Source organism: Pinus tabuliformis, chromosome 9, assembly GCF_031772625.1.
Source record: "Pinus tabuliformis cultivar Carrire ecotype Pingquan chromosome 9, CPIR1, whole genome shotgun sequence".
Lineage (NCBI taxonomy): Eukaryota > Viridiplantae > Streptophyta > Pinopsida > Pinales > Pinaceae > Pinus > Pinus tabuliformis.
In genome coordinates, this window is record NC_142307.1 from 594981766 (window position 1) to 594997899 (window position 16134).

The following is a 16134-nucleotide window of genomic DNA, read 5'->3' on the forward strand; positions in this document are numbered from 1 at the left end:
ATAACTATCGATAATACATCAGATGGTGGGCAAGTGGTTGACATTGTACCTCCAGGACCGGAGCTTCTTATTTCAGAAGGCGAATTGATCAAGGTCGATCAGCCATTAACGAATAACCCTAATTTGGGTGGATTTGGTCAAGGAGATGCAGATATAGTACTTCAAGATCCATTACGTGTTAAAGGTCTTTTATTATTCTTAGCATCTGTCATTCTGGCACAGATATTTTTGGTCCTTAAGAAGAAACAATTTGAGAAAGTTCAATTGGCCGAGATGAATCTTTAGGTCCATAGATTTTTGAACATGAAGTTTACTTATTGATTCAAAAATTAATACCCCTTCGGAGCCTTTTATCCTTCTTCTCCCTTATATATTCTTGATAAAATGTTCATTTAGATCTAAATTGGAATAAAATTGAAATAGGGAGTGACTCCATAAGCACTGGAACAGATCAACTTGTTGAACGATCCCCGATATGCTATATCGTGTACTATATACATGCCATTCCCTCATTTCGTTGTCCAAACGATCCGGAAAATAGAGATAGATCGTAGGGAGGAGAGATGAGCAGAATAACTAAGCAATCTTGGAGAAGATTCCTATTTTCTCTGATCCCATTCTCCTATTTCATTATTCGAAGAACTAATTGGGTTTCCGATCTTGTCCTATTCGTCAATTCCTTCATAGTTTGAAGATTATTTTGTACGTTATACTGAAAATTCCTAAAGAAGGAAGAGCAGACAAGTAAGGGGCAATATCACTCATAAAAAAAAGCTTATAAAACTTTTGATAGGGTTTGTTCCTAATGAGAGAAAATGAATAAAAGGTGTTTTTCCTCCTCTTTTATTTTGTAAGCCAAAAAAATAGAAGAAAATATTCTATATGCACATTTAGATTCTCATAGTTCGGGTTTTTACAAAAACTTCGCATAATCTTCCATCAGATAAATGAGCAAATATTTAGTACTTAATATTATCCGTTTTTCTGTTGTTCCTTCGACAGATATTTAAATTTGATCGATCCAATTTTTTTTCGATCATATAGCGGAAGAATAGATTGGCTCATCACTTGACTGAAAGGCATTGAATGAAGTAAATGACAGAGTCATTTTATTTGTACGAATCTTCTCTTCTAATTCAGATTAATATAGAAAGAATCTCAAAAAGAGATTTCGATAAGGCCTTACCCTTCTTTGAAGGGTAAGGCCTTATCGATTTTTAACTTTCGCATGTATACTATTTCCCACAGACAGTAAGTGCATTTCCCCTACTATAGGGATGACCCTAATCCGGAATATGAACCATAGAAAAAGACACCCAGTAGACCAATCACGATAATACCAGTTACAGTACCTATCAACCAAAGAGGGATCCTTCCAGTGGTATCGGCCATTTCTCTTACTCCCTTTCAAATTTTCTTAAGTGGTCATACTCGAGACATAAACAGTCATAGCATAGATAATTATGCGTATTGGATCTCTTCGAATGGAGTGAGAATATTATCATTGTTCCTAATTGAAAAAATAATTGGAGAATGGAACAGCAAGTACAAAAATTAGTAGCAACCCCCAGTAGAGACTGGTACGATTCAATTCAACATTTTGGTCGTTCGGGTTCGGTCGTGTCATATCTACATACTTCCTCTTCCTTTAGTATAGAGTTTATCGTTGGATGAACTGCATTGCCGATATTCATCCCAAGAGAAAAACTGTAGGGATAGCTAGCCCGTGAACGGCCAACCATCTAACTGTAAAAATTGGATAAGTTCTATCTATAGTCATTAGTGCCTCCTAAAAAGATCTAGTAAATTCATCGAGTTGCTCTAACGGATCGAAACGGCCAGTTACTAATGGAACCTCTTGTCGACTTTCTGTGAAATACTCATTTGGCCGGGGGCTCCCGAACACATCATAAGCCAAACCCGTGCTTACAAATAACCAACCTGCAATGAATAGAGAAGGTATGGTAATGCTATGGATAACCCAGTATCTAATACTAGTAATAATGTCAGCAAAGGAGCATTCTCCCGTATTCCCAGACATGCTCAGCTCCATATATTATTGTAAAGTCAGTCAAGGGGGAATTGATCCCATGAAAGATAGAGATCAGGAAATGGAAAACTACTGATATCTTCTCCAATCCTTGTTCAATTTTCAATGTTATACCAAGGGTATCTTTAAAGTCTACTGGACCAGTATAGCTAGCTTTCTTCTGACACAGCAATACAATTTTGATGAGTATCGAGAAGGAACGGGATAGAATGATTCTGTTCCTGCCAGCAGTTATTCTATCTCTATTTGGTAGACTAAATCCCAACAGAAAGAAGAGAATATTGCATGTTCCGAGGTCCGTCCAGGCGTAAGGAACCCCAACTCCCTCAATCGATGTTGTAACAATAGCATAGTGGAAATTTTCGATTGGAATTAGCTTCTGCATACGGGTGACTTTAGAACCGAAAAAGAGGATGAGTGCCGCTTGCAAAGGATATCAATCACTATCAATAAAACTCATCCAGAATATTATTCTTTTATATTCTTCCTTTTTCATTCCGACATGACATTATGCCCGTGTAGATGAACCCAGTAATTCAAATTGCACGGGGATCATTGGTGCTACGCAGATGTATGTTGCTTTTCGAATAGTATCCGGCACAGATGGAGTTATGCCACAGACTTATTATATAGTACCTTGTATTAACGAGTAGGTGTTACTTATTAGATAAAACCAAGTGGATAGTGCAATAGAACCTAGCCAATTTTAGGTATGTGAAATTACAAGTTACTCTTTTCAATAGGTGGAATTTCTGTAATATCGGGCTCTACTCGCTCTAATAATTAATATTGAAAAAACCTAATCCGTCTAGAGGGTCGAATGATTGGATCAATAAGATCGAGAAATGAAAGGACAAACTGGATATTCATATTCTTTCTTACACCTAAACGTGAAATTCACAAAACTTTGGCTATGTCTGTGGAGAGTTTTCTTCCGGTCCAGTCTCTGGACCAATAGCTACTGGTAAAAAGTTAATGCCAGGTGATCCAATCGTACTGATTGAGAATTCATTCACCCTGTAAGAAGATTACATTCGACAATTTGTGAAGGGGTTTACCGGTGCTATTCATTAGTTGCTCGATGAATGATTTCTAGGATAATGAAGAGATTTCTACTATAGATCTCCTCTCATCCATGTTCATTCATACATATCCTATAGTAGATATAGGAGAATTGGTACGAATTGGGACAATTGATCTTTTGTATTCTGATCTCAAGGTTACGAAAAGAAAAATTTAGGTAATTGTCTCATGAAGATATGTATAAACCATATTTCATTCAGTCCTTCCACGCCTACTATAACTATAATTAGTTATTTCGGTTTCTTATTGGCTTCTATCATTTTCACCCTAGTCCTATTCATTAGTTCGAGCAAGATACAACTTACTCAAAATGAGGGAAGGGGAAACCCTCTCAGTTCACTATTTCAATTTCAATAATTTTGTTTATTCCCTCTATATAAATTTCTGATCATTGAGATTCATAGCAAATTAAGGGTACTATCCAGTATAGCTATTATCCCTACTTATTCCGTTGAATAGAAATGATTGAGGCTTTGCCATCCGGAATTGTGTTAGGTCTAATTCCTATAACTTTGGCCGGATTATTCGTAACTGCATATTCACAATACCGACGTGGTGATCAATTGGATATTTGATCCTGGAATATCCTCCAATTTCATTGGCCTCCTACTTTTCCTGGGAGGTCAGATTCCATTGCTCGTTCCAGTTGGAATGAATTATCGATAATTATGAATCCACCTGGATATCTTTTTCGTCTAATAAGTATGATGAGAAGTATAATTCTATTCCTGATCTTATAATAGAAGATCATTAGATAATGGAAAATAAAAAACTAAATATAACTTTTGTATCTGAGAAGATAAAGGTATAAGGGGTTGATCTATTATGCTCGAGCATACACTTATTCGAGTTCGAGGTGCTTTCTTCATTATCTATTGGTATTACGAGTCGAAACATGGTTAGAGCACTTATGTGTCGCCAATACTGCATACGGTCGATTCAAATTCAGTAGCATATTTGGATTATCTTAAAATATAGCCGGCCAGGGGCATCTTATCGATCTTTGTTATAGCTATTGTAGACGCTGAAACAGCTATTTTATCAGCTACTGACATCGTATCATATAATCAATTCGTATCGATCAATTTCATTTGTCGAAATGGTGATGAAGTATCGTATATCGGTATATCTATACCTTATCAAAAAATAAGGTATATCTCAGAAGATATATCTATTCTATATGACCAGAATCTATCAAAATATCTATAGTATTACGGTCGATCAAAAACATGATTGATCCATATAAAAATCATTAGGAAAATTACCTGTCATGATTGGACCATATTCGGGGTGATCTGGGGGGATCGAAATGATCCAAAAAATACAGATCGGTTCCAAATATAATGGAGATTACAATTACTGATTCGTTTTATATTCATAATATCCCGTTATTAGCCATCTTTATTGGGCATATATTAGAAGATTTGGCTATATATGATCTTATCAAATTAAAACTTTTTACTAACTAATGGAGATCCAATGGCACATTCGGTCAAAATTTATGATACATGTATTGGTTGTACCCAATGCGTACGAGCTTGTCCCACAGATGTATTGGAAATGATACCTTGGGAAGGATGTAAAGCTAAGCAAATTGCTTCTGCTCCAAGAACAGAAGACTGCGCAGGTTGTAAGTGGTGTGAATCTGCTTGTCCAACAGATTTCTTGAGTGTACGTGTTTATTTATGGCATGAGACAACGCACAGTATGGGTCTAGCTTGCTGATCAATATGCACAATAAAAAAGGTTAAATCCATTTCATATTAATATTTTTTTTTATCCACTGATAAAAACCCATACTTGAGATCTTGGATCAAGTATGGGTTTTTATCAGTGGAGATGCAAAGTATCTTCTATAATGAGCGAATTACCTTGGCTCGCTCAACTATAATTGTTGGTTTGCCTATATCTGGGGTTCCTTAGTCCCATTATTTCCCACCCATAGAAGGAGGGAATGATCTGATTCGATGGTATACTCTAGGTATTTGTTTACTCTAACTCCTTTTCATTATATATACATTCCGTCCATTACCATTTCCAATTTGATAAATTATTGAACCAATTGAAAGAATAAAGAGTATAACTGGACTTATTGATTTTCCTTGGAGAATGGGAATTGACGGATTTTCCATCGGACCTATTTGACAGGATTTGTTACCACTTTGGCCATTTCAGTTGCTTGGCCAATTACTCAAAATCCTCGATTGTTGCATTTACTGATGTTAGCAATATACAGTAGCCAATTATCCTCGATATATTATACCTTTATTTCCTATGCGGGAACTGGAATAAATTTTCGTTCACCCACTTCTATCCGTACGGAGGGAGGGGGGGGGGAAGACGTTTCTATTTGGCCACAATACACTGCAAGTAATTCTATCTTTCCTCTAATCGGAGCTTTAAGTATAGGTCTCTAGAGATCTGATAGACCAACATTAGGTTCAGGAATATTGGATAATAAATAGTATTCTATTTAGGGTTCTTCATCGCTTATACAATGAAATCGCCAATTTTTTCACATACCCGGTTACCCTACATGGGTAAGCGCATTATTATAGTACATGTATGCTTCAGTAGCCGGAGTTCCATTGAAAAAAGGGAATGGGTTAATTCAAACATGGAATTGCTACCTCATACTCATTTTATATTTCTTTTCGCTGTGGTTGGTAATGATAGGAATGGTTCAAATCGTCTTTCTTTTATTTGAATCTAATATAGTTCAAGTTATTTCAAGTAGTGATTCCATCATTCTATAATCACTACTTGAAATAACTTGTACCAGTTATTGATGTCACTTATCAATCACATAAAAGAACTGGATCGAATCTATCCTTCCTTTTCCTTCCAGGAATTCGGTCCATTTATGGTTCCAACCATCCATAGCTGTGTAACCCTATTCCTAATAGATTGACCCCCAAATAACGGATCCAAACTATAAAAAATCCTAAAGAAGCCACAATTGCCGGTTCCTCACCCTGCCAACCCTTATTCATTCTAGTATGCAGATAGATTGCGAATATGGTCCAAGTAATTAATGCCCAAGTCTCTTTTGGATCCCAGCTCCAATAAGATCCCCATGCTTCATTGGCCCATATTTCTCCAGAAAGAGTACCTATGGTTGAAAGAGAAAAACCGAGACCAATCGCACGATAACTCCAATGATCTAATTGTTTAATCAATTGACATTTACGATAATTCGTTGATGAAAAATAAACAGTGTATTGCAAATCACTTTTTTGCTTTTCATGTGAATAAAAATTTTCATTGGGAAGAATGGCTCGGGAAAATAAATTGTCCATCGCACCAAAAATAACCTAGCTATTTACTCCGGACATAATCACTAGAAGAGCTATGGATGCTAGGGATCCACATAAAAGGGTTGCATAGCTGAACAATATCATACTTACATGCATCATTGACCAATGAGATTGTAGCGCGGGTACTAACATTCCGGATCGTTGCATTTCCTCCGGAAGACCTAAAGTAGCAAAACCATGAGTTAACATAGCACTTGGCGCGGTGATTGCACCTAACCACCTATCATCTCGACTCCGTACTTCTAGAAGTATATGGAACACGGATGAACTCCAGGAAAGGAACATGAATGATTCATACAAATTACTCAACGGTAAATGTCCTGAATAAAGCCAATGATTAATTAATAATCCCGTTGTACAAAGAAAAGTAACTATCATGCCCTTTCCTCCCGAACTACTTAGTCCTTCAATTCGATAAACTAAGGTTCCCCAATAAATGAGAGTGACAACCAAAATGAGAGAAAAAGAGATGTGAGCCAATATATGTTCTAAAGTTATGAATATCATAATAAACTCATTTATTCGTTTTATTCCCGAATGAGATCTATGATGGAAAGATAGGATTGATCCATCACAATGAAAATAGACTGAACATATATTGTTACATAGGAAGAAGTGATTGATGAGATCTTCCTGGAAAAATACCGCCACTCGGATTTGAACCGAGATGCTCTCGCACTGCTTCCTAAGAGCAGCGTGTCTATCAATTTCACCATGGCGGCTTCGTAGGGACCATACTAGCTTATTTACACCAGATCGTCAATGTTATGGAACGTGTCTAGCAGAGGGAGTGATCTGTGAATATAATATAAGTCCAAATAAGATCTAAGTTCGGGCATCAACATTTGAATCAATTTTATGTTGGTTGATAGTTATAACGGAGCATGGCGCAGCTTGGTAGCACGCCATCTTGGGGTGATGGAGGTCGTGGGTTCAGATCCCGCTGTTCCGAAAGAGAATTGGAAATAGTCACATGCGTTATCATACAAAGAATATATGTAAATTTTTGCTTATTTCGCTTACGATGGGAAGAATCAGAACAACTAGATTCCAAACAATAAATGGTTATACCATCACTTTATAATTTTTTTGATTGGATGGTTTGATTATATACATATCTAGAACGAAACTATGTTTCTGATCCATGATCTCCCATATGATTATTATCATGTTAGACTTTCCAATTTTAGGGGAGACATCCAAATATATTTATAGCTCCCAATAATATTACATACAGGCTAATATTACCATATATAAGCTGTTAATGAATGAATTGATCCTATTTTGAGCTACTAAGATGTAGAAGGGGGTTTCATCAATAGGATCAAATTGCACTAGATTAGTCAGCTCTTTTTATGTATCTCTGTCACAATGGTTTGGGCATTACGCATTATAAATGGTAGAGATACGAAGAAAGATGATTACTTTTAGTTCTCCTAAAGGATTGAGCACTTCTTTTTATCCAACCATAAAGGAGGGAAAAAATGGGACCCAATAGGGGGATGAATCAATGGGAGGAGCAGAAACAGAAGAAGAATGAATCAAGATATCTGAAACTATAGTAATTATTCACCATAAAGCAATAACGCGCATCTATTACGAAATGCACGAGCAATTCCATAATGAAATAATATCATCCCCATGCGTGATTCCATAGGTTCTCTTTATTTATAAATAATAATAAATTAATCCTAGTTTTGGATCGGAATGGATGGATTGGGATGTTGATAAGATTATGCTACATTTTCGGTAGCATAATGGTAATTCTGAAGTTCATTCGGGATCCTTAAAAAAAAAAAAAGGATTAACTCTAATCCCTTTCTAGTGGGAAGGCATAATGGATAGAAGAATGGTTTATAAATTCATCATTTATCTAGATTGGCTGAAGGAAAGTACTGTAGTGGAACTAATTAATGACCGTGTCCTTTTCGTACGACCACCCTTGGGAGTACCCGAATAAAATGATTTTGCATCACTGTTCTCCAGGGTCCTGGAGGGTGGTGTCGTATATTCGCTCGTGTTGTGCTACGGGTCATCCAAATCAATTGCTGTCAATTTTGATTCGGATGATCCAGAGGAATCATCATTGACTATGCAATAAAAACTTTTCGAATGACCGGTGGAGATAGATTTAGCTAAAGAAAAAGCTTTTATTGCGGCCCGATATGCTTTTCCCTTCCGAACATTTTTACGAATTTTTTTTTTGATCTAGAAGTACGCTTTTTTGGAACTGCCATAAGGAACAATGGGGTTAATTCATTTATTGTGATGTGAAAGAAATCTTATGTATTTCATTTATTCATTTATCTCGTAGATAGATAACTCTGCATATTCTTTATCTAAATATGTTGCAAATTGAATCAATCCATTCTCTCGACAAAAACGTTAAAATAATAATGGAATCTACCAATTTAAATTGAAAGGTCAATTTTCATGATATATTTTCATATATTTTATATGATATATTCATATAACGATCGATCTTCAAATTGATATCTTTCTCATCATTTTCCGAATGAGTTTCGCTCGGTCCTTGATTCTTCGAGATAATCTCATCCTTCTTGTTCGTGTTCTTGCCATATCCTAAATTTAAACTAATGGGATCAAAATCCCGATTGTAATATCTTTTCAATTGGAAAGATAGTAAAAGATGCGGAAATCTCAACCAATTTTGAGTGAAAGGCTTTAAATATTCTTCCGGTGTTTCATTTCCAAGTTCCATAAAGTTATGGATAGGAAAGAGTTTAATCGAATAGAAATTTTTTCTATCAATCATACTACTTTGATGATTGAAGCGATATATGAGGATCGATAATGTAAGTACTACTATTCCTTTGACCAAAAAATATGGAAGGGCTTACATTAGGTTTAGGGATAATCAGGCTCGATCTGATGACTTCCACCATGTCAAGGTGACACTCTACCGCTGAGTTATATCCCTTCCCTACACTCATCTGGAAGGAGAACTGACTTATGAATAATAACTTACCAAAGGGTCGAGAGACTCAACACAACTATCCCACTATTTTATCTCGAACAACTTGAAGCCAGACCTTCCTTCTTTTCACACTACTAAGAAAAAAAAATTGGAGCCTATTCTGAGTGAATCCTGTCAAAAGTAGTATTTCCTACTGATTCGAATCATAACATATGGTCCCGTAAAATCAGTAATATTTTACCTATCTTGATCAAGCAAGTTTTACATGAACTTGAATCAACATGTTTGATCCGATCTAGCACTAGTGCGTACGGAAAGAACTCAATATTGTTTGGAAGAACAAGGAGAACAAGATCGAGTCAAGATTATACAGAGATGATACGGATCAAATTGTTCTTCTTGCACCAAGGAGAAGACCCTATGAAACTGTTAACTACTTTATAGAAATAAAGTGAAATCCTACCGGAACAGAATTTGTAACTAGCACTGCTATCCTCTCGTCTAGCGAGCAAATATTTACCCCCGTGGATGGAAATACTTCTTGATCTGGATCGATGTAAGAGTACAACTACATTTCCAAAATTCATGTTGTCTATTCGGACCAGGTTGACCCCTTCGCTCTCTCGTGGTACAATCCTCTTCCCGCTGAGCCCTCACTTTTCCACCGGTCCACAGAAACAAGATATAGGACTGATGCCGTTCATCAGTTCATCATATCAGATCAAAAATAACTTTTCCGTATACTCTCCCTGGTATCGGTTGCTATTCGTGTGGACTTACGCAGTCGATCAGATCATATATCAGATAGATATGGATATATATCTCCCTCAACATAGGTCATCGAAATGATCTTGGACAACCCCAACAAAAGCACGAAAGCCAGGATCTTTCATTAAATTGATTCCTGTTCAAATTCGAACAGTGTATAACCACATGGATAAGCTCACATTAACCCGTCAATTTCGAATCCAATTTGTGATTTGGAGGAATGATATATCGAGATATCAAGAAGGAATTAGCATGTAATAATGTCGATTCATACAAAAAGAGTATTTCTTCAGGCACTGTACTTATAGGATGGGAATAGAGAAGGAAGAGGGAATCCCGAAGATTTTGCATAATCTTTTTGACTGAAAAGGACAAATAGGATTCATTAGTGTTTGGTTAGAATACGAAAATGTGTTTGACTTAATTGGTTCCAGTTACTCTTTGAGACATAATGTATAAAGGAAGGGAATATTAATATTCTCGAACAACGAGAATAATCCAATTTATCTTACTTCGAAACAAAAAAAAAATGAACGAGAAGCCATATGAGGTGCAAATCTCATGTACGGTTTTGTAGAGTGGCAGTGAAGAAAACTTATCTGTCAACTTTTCCACTATCACCCCCAAAAAACCAAACTCTGCCTTACGTAAAGTTGCCAGAGTACGATTAACCTCTGGATTTGAAATCACTGCTTATATACCTGGTATTGACCATAATTTACAAGAACATTCTGTAGTATTAGTAAGAGGAGGAAGGGTTAAAGATTTACCCGGTGTGAGATATCACATTGTTCGAGGAACCCTAGATGCTGCCGAAGTAAAAGATCGTCAACAAGGGCATTCTAGTGCGTTGTATATTCTTACTTATCTAATACTTGTATCATTTCATGATGATGCCATGTGAATTGCTAGGAACATGTTAAGTATATAGCTAACCTAATAACGAACGTTTTGTAAGGGGACTAGAGCAGGCTACCGTGAAAAAAAAAACACGATCTTATTTTTCATTGGAACTATTATATGTCCAAGGTTCAATATCGAAATCATTTTCGAAGTTTTCCCTGATTGTTTCAACAGAAAATTCGAAAATACCTTGACCTTATTAGAACGGGTTCAAGTCAAATAGCAATGATTTGAAACACTTTTTTATACACTATTTTGTAAACCTAAGGACTTGATCGTATAGATATGTAAAATACAGGATTTCCAATCATAGCAAAAGAAATGGAATGGATACTCAATTGAGAGTGAGTAAACATAATTATATGCATAAAGAATATATCTCATCTATGCAAATATAATAATGTGGAAAGCCGTATTCGACGAAAGTCGTATGTACGGTTTGGAGGGAGATCTTTCATACCTTTAGAGATCCACCCTACAATATGGAGTAAAAAAGCAAAAATAAATTATTTTCAGCCTTTATGAAATAGATTCTTGAACCTTTTTCACACTCATGTCACGGCGAAGTACTGCAGAAAAAAAACTGCAAAATCCGATCCTATTTATCATAATCAATTAGTTAACATGGTGGTTAACCGTATTCTTAAAAATGGAAAAAAATCATTGGCTTATCGAATTCTTTATCGAGCCATCAAAAAGATTCAACAAAAGACGGATAAAAATCCACTATCTGTTCTACGCCAAGCAATACGTAGAGTAACTCCCAATGTAACAGTAAAAGCAAGACGTGTGGGTGGATCGACTTATCGAGTTCCCACTGAGATAAGATCAATCCAAGGAAAAGTACTTGCCATTCGTTGGTTATTAGGGGCATCTCGAAAACGTCCGGGTCGAAATATGAATTTCAAATTGAGTCACGAATTAATGGATGCTGCTAGAGGGAATGGCAATGCTATACGCAAAAAGGAAGAGACTCATAGAATGGCAGAAGCCAATAGAGCTTTTGCACATTTTCGTTAACGCATAAACAGGATCGAGATCTACCTATCTATATAGTGGATTTATATATCCTGATAAATTAGAAATTGATTCCCGTTCAGATCGGACAATATGTTTATCGGAACAAAAGAGAAAAAATAAAAAGAAAAAAGCATAAATCATAGATAGATCTAAGTCCTCTTGGGAAGGCTTCCTTAAGGAAAAAGGAGATAGATTATGGAGGAATATTCAATCCTATTCATGAGATTATGTAAATCTCCTAAACTTGGAAGTTAGAAACTTTTGCTACTCTTTCGGAGATTGAAATAAATTACTAATTCATGATCTGACATGTACAAAGTGAAAACTTTATTTTCAATTATACCCTGAGATTGTTTGAAAGAGTTTCATTTGCTTTTCTTCCATTCTGGTTTATGGTCTTTCTGGCTATATGGTCTATCCAGGGGAAAGATTTAGCTTCAAGAAATAGTAAATGATTTCATAGATACACAAATGTATAACTCTCCAGGAATTTGGATTGTGCTTATATCCATAACTGTAGGAATTGGGTCCGAACTTTACTTTTTCCAGTCTCTTTTCATCAATGGACCCCTTATGAAGGGAAGAAGTGCGATTAATTTTACAAATTATTACCTCTCTAATAAAATAGATTGAATAGATATCTATCTTTCTTTTTTATAAATGTTTCTATGGACATGTGGAAAAGAGAAAGAAAAGGACTGTTACCCCTACCTCCACTCGGACCAAGACATCACTTTTACCGAAAAAAGTTAAAGTTTTTGAAAATATTTTTTATTTTGTACCATATTCAATTCTTTAGGTTTCTATTGAATTGAAAAAGAAAGGATGTTCATTCAGTCGTCTTGTTTTATAGGAAATCTCCTCCAGATAAAAAAAAAATTATGATGAACCTATATGACCAATCGTATATCAATACTCGAATACGCTATCTCTAACATATGTTCATTCATAGATCAGGATATTTTTCATATATATATATGAATGGAATAGAATTTCCTTTTGGGATGCCTTGATGGTGAAATGGTAGACACGCGAGACTCAAAATCTCGTGCTTAAGAGCGTGGAGGTTCGAGTCCTCTTCAAGGCATAATATTGCTCATGCTTATTGAATGAGCAATATTATGGCAAATCTCGTAGAGTATCTCAATAGATTGAGATAGATTCTCTGTTGATACGAGGTATTCCGACGATCGATTACCTACAAGTTAACGCTGTTGGAATAGGACAGTGGATCACAGGTAGGATCAGATCTTCTCTACCTAATGAGGAGTCCATTCCGAATACACCCTCGTATTATGAGGTATATTTCATTAAGGACACAGATTGAGAAGATCGATACATAGATTGACCAGATACCACCTCTATCAAGATCTTGCAATATACGGGAGTTACGCCCGAACCTCACCAACTATATCCATGTCGGATCCTGTGACTCTATCCTTTCCTCTCTTCAAATAGTGTGGAAAAAAATAATGCTAGAACCGAAATCGAGGAAATAAGGAGTAAGCATAGTCTAGTTAACTTAATGAGATATTATTAGACTATGCTTACTCTTACATGGTCGAGATCTCGGAGTGAGGAACCTCAAATTAAAGATCTATCAAGTCTTTATAGGATCTTAAATTGGAGCATATGTAGAACCTCTCATTGATTCCCACGACCCTACTGCCCGGTCAATTTTCTTTTACTTCATTCCATATTCTCCCAGCTGATATCAAATCTTAATCCTGTTGTATGAATTGAGTGTTCAATTTCATTGGGAAAAAGCCATTTATTCTCCAACAATGTCTTTGTAATTTGATCCAATAACATTCTGTTAGATAGGAATAGATTTGATAAATATTGATAACTCTCAAATAGAGTATTATAAAGAAAAGATTCATTAGATAATAACCTATTGGTTCCGAGCCATCTTTGGCGATGAATTAACGATTGGAAGCGGTCAACCCTTTCTCTCGAATTTTCGGTCAACCAACGGTTATATGAATATATAGGAAAATATGGCTGCATACGTTCCAATTGGATACCAATCGCTTGAATGCGTTTGAAATGCTCGATATGTCTATGTCTAAGAGACAATGGTTTCCACAAATTCATGACCAAAACCGAATTGATCGTGGATTTTGAATCATATCTACGAAAAAAACTTTGGATACTTTTTTTAGGGAGAAAATCAGGTTGTGCTATTAATCTTCTTGCACCATAAGTAATATAAAGCCTTTTCAGCAGTTCTTCATTTGCGAAAAATTCATGGCGTGAAAACACAGGGCACTGCTCTTGAAATAGGAAGGAATCCCAAAGAAATCATCTTCCTATAAAGAACAGTGGTTTCTTAGAGTATTTATATTGCTTCGGATATCGTATAGGAAATAGAGATCTGTCCATCTGCCGTTTTCTTAACGATCCGAACTGATACGAAGATCCCAATGAATTGGGTGTTTTTATATGATCGAATCTATTACTGCGAAGAAAACTAAGACGCCAGATCCTAGGAGTCCAAACTACATTCTTTATTAATTCTTCATCCATATCCCTTTGTTTTGCGCCGGGAGTAAACTTCAATTCATATTCTTTCATAAATCGTATCATATCTAGATTATCTCTCATTTTGAGTTGAGGAGCAAATGTGATCTGATCCTTATCGCACTTACCCTGACATATTCCTAACCTAGAAAATGGAAACTCCACCAGAATACTTTCTAAAAGACTAGAAGCTATATCAAGATCATGCTCAGCTAATTTATCGAAAGGAATCCAATTCTCTCTATTTCGTTCTGATATAGACCAAGAATCTCGAGCCGCTGATCCGGCCAAGCAACCCAAAATATGGGGAAGTATGGTCAATTCCTTCATAGTTGTTTCGGCAATCGAAGGTTCTAAATACCATTCAGACAAATAACAAAACCTTTTCTTCCATAATTCCTTTTTGGTAGATAGAGGATTCATGGGAGAATTTCTTCTAAGCGTATTTTGTATAAAAGCCTTTCCTACTTTGTAGATAATTCTTTCGTCATTTTGACTGGATCCAACTTGATTATCCATAGATTGTAAATGAAAAATTTGCCTATAAATAGCGGATCGAATTGTATTAGTGTCTATAACTGATTTATTTCGGGTAATACTAAGTATTAAGGCTTCATCGGCTAGTGCTGCTAGATCTCGTGCAGCATAATCTATGGTTATAGATCCAAATTCATCGGGAAATTTTCCCGAGTATAATCCTTTGCTACATAAAAGAATAGGAAATTCCCTTTGTCGTTGTGGGATAACAAGCATTCGAATATTGATCGATCTATCTAATCGATTTGGAGCTATTAGAGCTGGATCCATTCTTTGGGGGATATGAGTCGAAGCAATAACAAGAATATTTCTCATAGAATCTTTCTCACCATCTCTAAATCTAAAGAGATTGTTCATTAATACACTAAGGAACAAGTCAGTGAAGCCAAAACCAAATAAATAGTTAGTTGCGTCATTTAAATTCAGTTCATGAATGTTTGGAATCCATATTATGCAAGGAGACATGCTTTTCGCCAATTCTAAGGTAATATGGAAATCTTCAATTTTGTCTTTCACAAAAGGATCAAACTCAGTAGGAATGCGTTCAACAGGGTAATCTAAATACTCACCATACCAGAGCTTCTTCAGAGATATTCTTATTAAAGGAACATATGAGTCTGCTGCTAGACTTTTGACCAAATAGGATCAGCCAGTTCCCATAGGACCTATCAGTAAAATCCCTTTGGAAAGTAATGATCCTGAGTGGAGTGAGAAAGGTTTTCCATGAAATGTGGGGTTGGTTTGACACAATATTTGTGAAGAGGTAATCTTCTGACAAAAAGCAAGGAATACCCATCTTTCTGCTAAACAAAATGGATTGAACCCGTAATTAATTAGACCTTTTTGATAAGTGTAGGCCAAATATCGTAAGTGAATAAGCCCTGGCTGTCTAATGATTTGATCTCCAAATTCATTCTTGAATAAATTATGACTGTAAGTAAAAATTGATTCAAATTTAAAAAGGGTTTTTTCCGTCATTAGAAACTGAACTAGTA

General features: G+C 35.9%; 1 non-coding gene across 1 annotated transcript; it reads left to right on the forward strand.

Annotated features, from left to right (window-relative positions):
- Positions 1–13085: 13085 nt before the first annotated feature.
- Positions 13086–13166, forward strand: TRNAL-CAA (transfer RNA leucine (anticodon CAA)). Its single transcript has one exon. It is a non-coding gene; the product is annotated as a tRNA-Leu (tRNA).
- Positions 13167–16134: the final 2968 nt, after the last annotated feature.